Below are 9471 nucleotides of genomic sequence, written 5' to 3'. Positions count from 1 at the left end.
GGGGGGGGAGTCTTGTTTTGTTCAGATAAAACAGATCTCTAAAATTTCCAATACAACTTTCTTAGATTATTTAATTTGTTGTAATGTCCATGCCCAGGACTATTTCTGATTTAGGTCTGGGTATATTTAAACCCAGAAACAAATTTTTTTATATCTTTAAGATACCTAAAGGACAAAATTTGATAAGAAAAGGAGGCCCAGCTAGCACCAACTAGTACAGCTGATAGCACAGCTAACAGTTACAGATTTCAACAGTAAGAAAGCAGTTGTACACATCTAACTTTATAATTAGAATCTATGTGAAAAAATGAGGAGGCTGGAATCTGAGCTTCCTTTAGCCTGAGGGATTTTGCCACACTCATGCTTTACATAATTTCCCTTGCCATAAAATTGGAAGGCATTCTTCATAACGGGACCTTTCTTTCTGCTGGAGGAGGTGTGTCGTTATGAAAGAAATGTTCATCAGTATGGCAGGGTGACAAGCAGGATGACAGTTGCTGGAAGGGTGTAGCTGTTCAGAATCTGCCCTTGGTGTTTCTGGCCCTAAAACTCACTTTTGAGTGGCACAGAGAGAGAAGGTACACACCTTATTTCCAAGACTGATGTTATGATGCTGGGTTGCTTAAAGAGTTTGTGATGAGAAGCAAACAACTCTAGTGAATGGTTCAGAGCACCAGCAAAAGACATCATGCATGAATCAATCCTCCAAACACCTTCTGGACTCTATTGTGTGCAAAGACAAGCAAGGTTTTTAATGGCTTTTTGGTTTGGGAACTCCAGGTGGGTGATGTGAATATGCTTTTCCTCTGGCATTATCCCTCACTGTGACGCTTCATTCTGTTTGGAATTGTTTGTTAATAGTTATTTGCAGAAGGACACAAAGCATTTACAATATGCTTCAAAGCTTTGAGCTTCCAAAATGGCAAGTGCTTCCTTGATGTTCATTCAATCACGGTAGCCTTGTGGCATTCCTCCACAAATGTTATTTAACATTTCCCTGATGGTATCTCCAGTCTCCTGATGCCTATCAATCTAATTGGAAACTTTTTGAGGAGTGGCTGGGGACTGTACACAGAGACTGTGCAAAGAATGTAGAAGTTGCCCTGCTCAGCTTGACAAGGCATTAAAACTTAACCATTTCACAAAGTTATGTAGATGTCCAGAAATGTAAAAAGAAACACAGACCCCTCAGCGCTTTTCAAATTTGAATCACATCATAGAATATATCAGTGCTAGAAATATGTCAATGCTAAGAGCATCATTAGCAACCTGATGGTGGATGGAATGCATTCTCAGGAACTGGGAAGATGAGATCAAACTGAGGGACTTATGAATATACTACAGAGCAATATTACCCTTAAGCAGGCTCCCAAAAGTCTTCAGCCTGGAGCTTACAAGAACATAATGAATTTTAGTAAAGGTGGTGTGAAGTATGAAGACTTTCTGGCATGTAGGAAGGAATACCCCCATACAATGCATTATGTTGATTGTAGTATGGCTAGAAAAAACCTTTGCAGAAAAAGGTCATGTGTCCTTGTGACCATGTGTCAGCAGTGTGCCTTTGCAGGAATGAAAGCCAACAGCATACTATCAGGCACTCATAACAGTAGGCCAACAGCAGGTAAAGGGAAGTGATTCTTCCCTTGTATTCAGCTCCCATATCGGAAGCACTGTGCTCAGTTTGGTGTTCCCTGGTGACAAGAAAGATGCTGACATTCTGGAATGAGTCCAGCAAAGAACTTCCAACATAGAAAGGAGCAAATGATGTATGGAGGAGAGGCTGAAAGATGCAGTTTGCCCACTCTGAAAACAAAATTAAAATGTGGTTGTCTTATTGATACCTTCGACAAAAAGTGGGTGGTTATGCAGCAAAAAGAGACAGACTCGAATGTGTGGAGTGAAAATATGAGGGACAACAGACACATGTTGCAGCAACAGAAATTTTGATCAGGTATTAGGAAAAGAAAATTCACCATCAGGGTGGTCAGACATTAAAAAGAGATGCAGAGGGACCAAGGAATCTCCATTCTTGGAGATAATCAAAACTTTACTGGAAAAAAGCTCTGTGTAACTTCATCCAATATTTGACCTGCTTTGCACAGGAAGGTGGACAAAAGAAATGCCTGACATTCTTTCCAAATCACATATTCTATGATGCTGTTGAAGTTTTTCAATAAACTGTGTGACAACAAAAAATATTGACTCATTTGGGCAACATACCTGCTATTCCGCAGTGTTCTCTGTTGACGACTCCCTCCATAAAGTGCAGCCATGTCATCAGACTCTGAGATGGCCGTCTTTGGGGAGGCAGCTCCTTACCTCCGAAAGTCAGAAAAGGAGAGAATCGAGGCCCAGAACAAGCCTTTTGATGCCAAGACAGCCGTCTTTGTGACCCATCCTAAGGAATCCTTTGTGAAAGGGACAATCCAGAGCAAAGAAACAGGGAAGATCACTGTCAAGACTGAAGGTGGAGAGGTAAGAAACAAAGCTGAAGGACACCATTTGATTGTCACTGTGAGCTCTTAGCTGACATACATGGATCTTTTGTTTCCTTGTCAGACCCTGACTGTGAAGGATGATCAGATCTTCTCCATGAACCCTCCCAAGTACGATAAAATCGAGGACATGGCCATGATGACCCACCTCCACGAACCCGCTGTGCTGTACAACCTCAAAGAGCGTTACGCAGCCTGGATGATCTACGTAAGTACCAGCAGCAGTCTTCCCCTGGGCAGCGAGGAGGAACTGCTCTGCCAGGGTAGGTGGAAGCCAACGTGCTGTCTCCCTTCCTCACAGACCTACTCGGGTCTCTTCTGCGTCACTGTCAACCCCTACAAGTGGCTGCCGGTGTACAACCCGGAGGTGGTGTTGGCCTACCGAGGCAAGAAGCGCCAGGAGGCCCCTCCACACATCTTCTCCATCTCTGACAATGCCTATCAGTTCATGCTGACTGGTGAGTGACTCCATCTGTCTCAGAGGGAATGTCCCATGAAATTCTCTGGAGGCATACTCTGTCTCAGTAACATGAAGAATCTTTTTCAAAGCTTTCATTGTTCTGATACATACATACTACTGTGTGTTTTACTATCTCCACACCATTATTTTCTACTATTTTAAATAAAAGACATGTCTGTACATGGTGAGGTGTTCTGGCAATTTGACTGTTTGTTTTAAGTTTATGCAAACTGGTGAGCTGGTCTTAGAGTGATTGCATAAAAAAATACATTTTTAAAATAATCACAGTTTCCCTGATAACTACGCTAATATTTTCTTAACACCTCATTAGAGTTTTATTTCAGTCATACCATTAATCACTACTAATTTAAGCAGGATTTTTTCACATCAGTATTTATAAAAAGTACCATAGATAGTTAGTGTGTCAGGCAAAACAATAAGCCAAATGGACTAGGTGGTGCAAGGAATATATTTATATTTGTAATGACATAGTGAAGGTGATCAGGATATGAATTTCATATGTAATGTGAAAATTCTGTCTAATTATGTTAATTTACCAAATGGCTACAGGAAACATCAATAACACAAAAATATTCAGATTTGTCTTTATAAAACCATGACACGAAAAAATGAGATGGAACTATATATTGCTTCTTGGTTTGCTTTCACCTTTTCATTCCTTTCTTTCTCCATGGTATTGGGTTCAGTACTATTACCCATTCTCAGGATTCCTTGATCATGGGTCCTTACTCTCCCTTTTTCTACTGCTATAAATAGAGTCAGTGTAGCAAATTAAAAAAAAAAAAACCAAAAAAACCCCCAAAAAAACCCAGAAATAATTTACTATATATGGGAGAAAAAATATCATCATAAAGAATGCAGAGGGGAAAAAACACGTCCCTTCAAGGGTTTTCATTATTCATGGAAAAGAATTACTTAGCAAAGAAAAAAAAAAAAAAAAAAAAAAAAGAGCAGACACTTTTCTTGAGATAACTTACTTCCATTTACTGCATTTATTTTCAGTCTTTTTCCGTTCTTCATTTACAAAGTCTATCTGTTTCTACCTCTTTCCACAGATCGTGAGAACCAGTCGATCCTGATCACGTATGTAGATCCCTTCTCGGGTCCCCGTGGGGCTGCCCGGTGCTGAGGGACCTCCCGCCTGACCACACGCTCTCTGCTTCTCTCTTTGGTTTCACAGCGGAGAATCCGGTGCCGGGAAGACTGTGAACACAAAGCGTGTCATCCAGTACTTTGCAACAATTGCAGCGAGTGGGGAGAAGAAGAAGGAGGAGCAGCCCGGCAAAATGCAGGTAAATCTAAAATGCTGAAATCAATGTTTTTCTCTGATCCTGACATCATTTTTGGGAAGGATAACCAACAGTAATTATCATTCTGCAGGGAACGCTTGAGGATCAAATCATCAGCGCTAACCCACTGCTGGAGGCTTTTGGAAATGCCAAGACCGTGAGGAACGACAACTCCTCCCGCTTTGTAAGTTGTGGATTAGAGAAGTTGACATTTACAGGTGAACAAAGATGTCAGAGAAGCTGCTACTTCTGATGTGTCATGCGTGGATAATTGTATTCATTGAACTAATATTTTCCTCATATTTTCATCAACTAAAAACTATCTGACTAGACTATCTAATCAACATTATAACTTTAAAAATGTATTACAGCAAGGAAATATTTACAAATGGAGACAATTTAAATAGGTATAAATATCTATATTATTTGATAATTTTATATATATATATATATATATACACACACACACACACACATACCTACTCCTGGCATATGTCATACATACTATAAATTTAATTTGTGTAAATCAATATAATGCAGAAAGGAGGGAGGAAAAGACAGACAGAGAGCATTAAAATTGCCTGCATCAGATCAACAAAAACATGAATATGTTTCTTTTAGACACAGAACTGGGCAGGTCTATTAATCTAACTGTTCAGGTCTTGATACAAGTTATTTGGAGAGGGATAAGGAAAAAGATGTCTCAGGACATCCCAACAGACACCAGACTAGTCTATGATATCTCTTTTCGGTCATTTTAGTGCAAAATTTTGTTAGATAATTTGTGAATGTCCTTGAATAATCACGATACCAACCCACAGTCTCAGTCTAAAGTTCTGTGTTCTGGGTCCATTGTCCCTGTCCCCATAACTCAGAAAATAACCGATGCCTTCTGTTTTTCCACAAAATCAGAAAATCCCATTCAACATTTATACCACCAAAATCCACCTTCGCAGAGTTCTATCTGAATATAAAAAATTAAGCTAGTGCATATTGGCTTTTTGATATCCATCTGTTTGAACTGAGGCATAAATGACCTAATAAAAGGCTTGCTAAGTGGTTTTCTTGTTCCTGTGCTTTCAGGATTACCCACTAAATAATAATAACTCGGCTCAGATCTTTACCTTAGTATTGCCAGTGTCGTTTCCTGAAATTTTTTCTTGCCTTTTTAAAGAAAAATAAGAAAAACATTTGAAACAACTTTGAAGTTTAAATCCTGTCCTCTGTGGAAACCTGTCCTCTGTGGTTAAATACTGACATTCTTAGTGAAATTTCAAAATGTCTTTTTTCTTTCCCCTCTAAAGGGTAAATTCATTCGAATCCACTTTGGGGCCACGGGCAAACTGGCTTCTGCTGACATTGAAACATGTAAGAGACCTCCTGACCTGAACACATTCTTTCCTCCCTTTCCACCTCAGTGTACTTTCTCAGGCTTAACTCTTTCTACCCGCCTTGCCAGATCTGCTGGAGAAGTCCAGAGTCACTTTCCAGCTCAAGGCAGAAAGAAGTTACCACATATTTTATCAGATCATGTCCAACAAGAAGCCAGAGCTAATTGGTAGGAAGTATTATAAATTCTTTGATGGAATCTGAACATGTTTAACATTTATCTTTATTCTTATGCCCAGATACGTCCTATTCTTCTTTACAGACATGCTCCTCATTACCACCAACCCATATGACTACCAATTTGTGAGTCAAGGTGAGATCACTGTTCCCAGCATTAATGACCAGGAGGAGCTGATGGCTACAGATGTAAGTGACACAGAGCATATTGGTATGGTGAAAGTTCCATTTAATGGCCCAGAGGCTTATTTCACTGATTCTGTTGCCAGAGTGCCATTGACATCCTGGGCTTCACTGCTGATGAGAAAACAGCCATTTACAAGCTGACGGGGGCTGTCATGCACTACGGGAATCTGAAGTTCAAGCAGAAGCAGCGTGAAGAGCAGGCAGAGCCAGACGGCACAGAAGGTATTATAATCTAGAACTCCCAGTAACAGAAACACTTACATAGCTAGAACTTGGCATTCAGATATCTTGCTCCAATTTATTTTCATAAAGTCATAAATCTCAGCTTTTGTAATAGTCATGCTTCTGAATTTCCTTTCAAACTATCACAGGATTGCAATACTGAAACCTACAGCTACATCTTAGAAGACATCTACTTTCAATTATTGCTTCTCCTCTGTGACTGTCTTCCTCTCTCTTTGTCTATAGTTGCTGACAAGGCTGCCTATCTGATGGGTCTGAACTCAGCAGACCTGCTCAAGGCACTGTGCTACCCCCGAGTCAAGGTTGGGAATGAATATGTGACCAAGGGTCAAACCGTGCAGCAGGTAACAACCAGCTGGTGACTGGGAACCTCTGACTTGTATCATTTACTATTTGCTCCAGACATTGTTTTTCTTCTGCTCCATTCTTCTGTGTTCTAGGTGAACAATTCAGTGGGTGCCCTGGCAAAAGCTGTCTATGAGAAGATGTTCTTGTGGATGGTGGTTCGCATCAACCAGCAGCTGGATACGAAGCAGCCCAGACAGTACTTCATTGGTGTGCTGGACATTGCTGGCTTCGAGATCTTTGATGCAAGTACCACAGAAATCATAGTAAAATCTCTAAAAGTCTATTAGGCCTCAATCAAAACCAGAATTATGCTGGCTTTTTTAAAAATATTCCGTTCACTTGCAATTTCAAATCAAGTTCTCCTTTTTAAAAAACCAACCAACCAACCAACCAACCAACCAACCCCAAGCCCTGTGGGTTGTTTTTTGGTTGTTTGTTTTGGTTTTGTTTTGTTTTGTTTTTCCTGGAAATGCTTACTTTCCTTGTATATGTCACTTGTTTTTTCTCCAGCACAAATCATGAGCTTCAAAATATCTGCGTCATACACAAGGAAGAACAGCTGCCTTTATATAATTAGTGCTAACGTTGAAGCTTTTCAATAATTTGAGCTTAATATTAAAAAGATCCACTGAGAAACAGCACACACATACTGAAGAGACAGTATCTTGGACTGTAGAAAGAGAAAGGTAGACATAAGTCCCCCACAAAATTGTGCCAAGTCTTTGGAAAAAGAGACCAATCTATGTCCTTTGCTTATGAAGAGTCAAAGGGTGATTCTAACAGGAATACACATTGGCTGCCTTTAGTGCTGACAGAATTCTACACACGCTTGGGGAAGGTGAGTCCAAGCCAGGACTGACAAACACTGATAATGTCTAGTTTTTCTGTAGGGGCAATGGAAAAATTTACAGAATATAATGAGATAAAAGTGATATAAATTGCACCTTGATATGGATAAGACTGCCAAATAATTTTGGTATTTCATACAAGAATGAATTATATATTTAAACATTATTCAGGTAGCAAAGAGGAAAAAAAACCCAACCTCTTTAAAAATACATAATAGGATGTTTTAACATTAAAAAGTTTTGTTCTAACTAAGCATCTCTGAATGAAATTCTGAGTGTACAGGAGAAAACTGTACAGGCAATTCTTCATTTTGAGAATGAGTAAATATTGTCTTTGCATTAAACAGTTCAACAGCCTGGAGCAGCTGTGCATCAACTTCACCAATGAGAAACTGCAACAGTTCTTCAACCACCACATGTTCGTGCTGGAGCAGGAGGAGTACAAGAAGGAGGGAATTGAATGGACATTCATTGACTTTGGGATGGACCTGGCTGCCTGCATTGAGCTCATTGAGAAGGTATGTTGATTACATTTATATTTTTATTATTTCCTCTCTGTGACAGAATTTTAGAATTTCCTGGCTACTGGTATGCAAAGAATAAATTTTCATTTCCAATATTGTATGTATTCAGAAAATAATTTCTAAGGACCTTTGCAATTAGGCTGCACATGAAATACCTTCAGGTTATGCACTAATTACATTATTATGCAATTTATTTTAAAATAACTAATTATATTTTTTTGGCAATAGAAGAATCACACACTGTAGGTGTTTTCAAGTCTACAAAGATGAAAGATCTCTTTTCAGAAAACCAGACAACTTTTCAGTATTACAATTATGATTTCAATATTAATACCGTGATTGCTGAAACACAATTTCTAACCAAAATCATACCTGTATATGAAAAAGAGGTACTAGCTGAACAGGGATGAAAAAAACCTCAGTATGAGTTGATACATCTTGTTGTGTAGGAATGAAGAAACATATGTCACAAAAAGTAAGATTTCAGGAAGTAGATGAAAGATCTGTTGCTCTGTTGAACAAAGGTCAATTTTAGTAAGACACTTTCATATACACAAATTTACTTTGGGAAAATATAAATACAAAAAAAAAAAAGAAATCTCTTTTCGATTCATTAGATTTTCCAAATTATTTAGAAAAAATTGTGGGATTATTGTCAAACTATTAGTTCTGAAATACTTTCATTTCAGACACAAATTAATATTTTATCAAGTACTCTATGTGCAAAACGTAACAAAGATTTGATCCATTTTTGATCCAAAAATTTAATTAATTTTGCAGTTTCCTTTGCCTTAATGCAGTCTCCTTCTGAAGGCAAATCTGTATATTCTTGCTGTTATTTTTTGCTGTTTCTCCCAGCCCATGGGTATCTTCTCCATCCTGGAAGAGGAGTGCATGTTCCCCAAGGCAACTGACACCTCTTTCAAGAACAAGCTCTACGACCAACATCTGGGCAAGTCCAACAACTTCCAGAAGCCCAAGCCTGGCAAAGGCAAGGCTGAGGCCCACTTCTCCCTGGTGCACTATGCTGGCACAGTGGACTACAACATCTCTGGCTGGCTTGAGAAGAACAAGGACCCCCTGAATGAAACTGTCATTGGGTTGTATCAAAAGTCATCGGTAAAGACACTGGCATTACTCTTTGCCTCTGCTGGTGGAGAGGCAGGTCAGTTTTCTGAAATGTCAACCCTTTGGAGCACAGTGATTCTGCAAAACTGTGGAATCATGAATGAGACCCAAAACCATAAATGTTTAATTATCTTCATTTTATCAGAGGCTAGTGGTGGTGGTGGTGGCAAGAAAGGTGGCAAGAAGAAGGGTTCTTCTTTCCAGACTGTCTCAGCTCTTTTCAGGGTAAGTAAACACTTCCTCTTTTCATCTATGCAAATTAGAATTAAACTGCACTTTCAACAGGATCAGCCACAGTAAATGAGCAAACAACTTTGTTCTTATCCTTATTTAAAAAAAAAAAAAAAAAAAAAAAAAAAAAAA

General features: G+C 39.0%; 1 protein-coding gene across 1 annotated transcript in view; it reads left to right on the top strand.

Annotated features, from left to right (window-relative positions):
* LOC113486905 (myosin heavy chain, skeletal muscle, adult-like) overlaps positions 1–9471 on the top strand; it is a 46443-nt gene that overhangs the window by 23763 nt on the left and 13209 nt on the right. The gene's annotated exons all lie outside the window — the stretch shown is intronic.

This window comes from Athene cunicularia, assembly GCF_003259725.1.
Source record: "Athene cunicularia isolate RWA chromosome 18 unlocalized genomic scaffold, athCun1 chr18_part1, whole genome shotgun sequence".
NCBI classification, from domain to species: Eukaryota; Metazoa; Chordata; class Aves; order Strigiformes; family Strigidae; genus Athene; species Athene cunicularia.
Note: the sequence above shows the minus strand (reverse complement) of the source record. Positions and strands in the feature narration are given on the sequence as shown.